The following is a 1,728-nucleotide window of genomic DNA, read 5'->3' on the forward strand; positions in this document are numbered from 1 at the left end:
TGTTGGACTCTGCAGGGCTGGAATTTGTCACAGATTCTGTGTATAATTCTTATGAACAGAATTTCTAAGCGTAGCCTCGAAGGCCTCCAATTTGGTGGTTTCAGAATCTCGTCTCTAGTCAGATGATGTGTTTCCGTTGGCTTCATCGGGTGAGGAGGAGGTGGAGGAGTTTAAGTATTAAGTGATGGGAGAAGGGAGCCGGAGATGGATTGGTGCAGCAGCTGCAGTGACACGGACGGTGCACCGGTCTGTTGTGGTGAAGAGGGAGCTGAGTGTAAAAGCGAAGCTCTCTATTTACTGGTCGATCTACGTCCCTACCCTCACCTATGGCCACGAGCTGTGGGTAGTGACCGAAAGAACGAGATCACAGATACAAGCTGCGGGAAAGGGCTTCCTCCAAAGGGTGGCTGGCCTCTCCCTTAGAGATAGGGTGAGAAGTTCAGACATCCGGGGGGGGCTCAGAGTAGAGCAGCTGGTGGAGAGATTAAATCTCTTGGATGGGAACACCTTGTTCTTCTACTGGATAAGCTAAGGAGGTGGTGTTCAGGGAGAGGGAGGTCTGGGCTTCTCTGCTTAGGCTGTTACCTCCACGACTCTCCCCCGGAGGGAGAGGTTTTGTGGCAACATGAGCTCCCCTACAGATGATGTCTACTGCAGGGAAGGCATTGTGAATTTCAGCAGAATAATACAAATGCATGGCTTTGCTGGAGAAGAGTCTGGGTGCTAAATTGTTCTGCCCACAGTCCAGATCTTTCACCTATAGAGAGCATTTGGTGCATCATTAAATGAAAAAAATATGCCAAAGGCAACCACAATCTTTTCAGTAGCTGGAAACCTATGCTAGACCAGAATGGGACCAAATCCCAACACCAAAACTTCAGAAACTCGTAACCTCGATGGCCAGATGTCTTCAAACTGTTTTGAAAAGAAGAGGAGGAGCTACACCACGGTGAACATGCTCTTGCCCCGTCTATAGCAAGATTCATGTTTAATTTGTTGTGAAAAAAATTTTGGCTCATCTAATTTTAAAGTCTTTTAGTTTTTGTTTTGTTCAGGTTTAAATAACGTCAGAATTTTTCTGGACTTCAGATGTGTGCATGTGTTTTTTTATGGCATTTGCTATAATGATCCAATTAATGGGCATATTTTATTAGAACTTTAATAACTCGAAGTCACAATGGACAAGATGGGGGCAGAAAAGAAAAAGAAAGACAGAAGGAGAGGGGGAGAGAAAAAACAAAACACTGAGAATCTGCTTCAACACCTGCTGGAAAAACAACAACACAGCAGAGAAAACACAGCAAACACCATCATATGCATAAATGACCATAAATAAAAAATAATAATAAATGCCCCCCCCACACACACACACCTCCTCTCACCACCCAGCAGGGGCCTAACAGAGTCAAGGGGACCAGGCCCCACCAAGCAGGCCCAGGAGTGAGCCAGTACACGCCCTAGCACCCAGCCCAGGATGGCAAGAATCACCAAGAACCACCAGCAGGTGGGGGCATCAGCCCATGGCAGGGAAAGTGGCAGGGAGAAATAGGCCCCTGAAAACCTACACAGTGATGTAAAATCATCGGAATTTGCCACAGTTGGACGTCAGTCAAATTGTAGAAACATCTGACACTAGATCAGTGGGAACAGGATGCGCCCGAGCTCTATTTTGAGTGTCACTGCACAGGCTGTGGATGTTTCTTTTTAAAAATAAATCTGCAAGAATTT

The sequence above is a fragment of the Haplochromis burtoni genome, unplaced genomic scaffold, assembly GCF_018398535.1.
Source record: "Haplochromis burtoni strain Fernald_Lab_line unplaced genomic scaffold, NCSU_Asbu1 Contig_597, whole genome shotgun sequence".
NCBI classification, from domain to species: Eukaryota; Metazoa; Chordata; class Actinopteri; order Cichliformes; family Cichlidae; genus Haplochromis; species Haplochromis burtoni.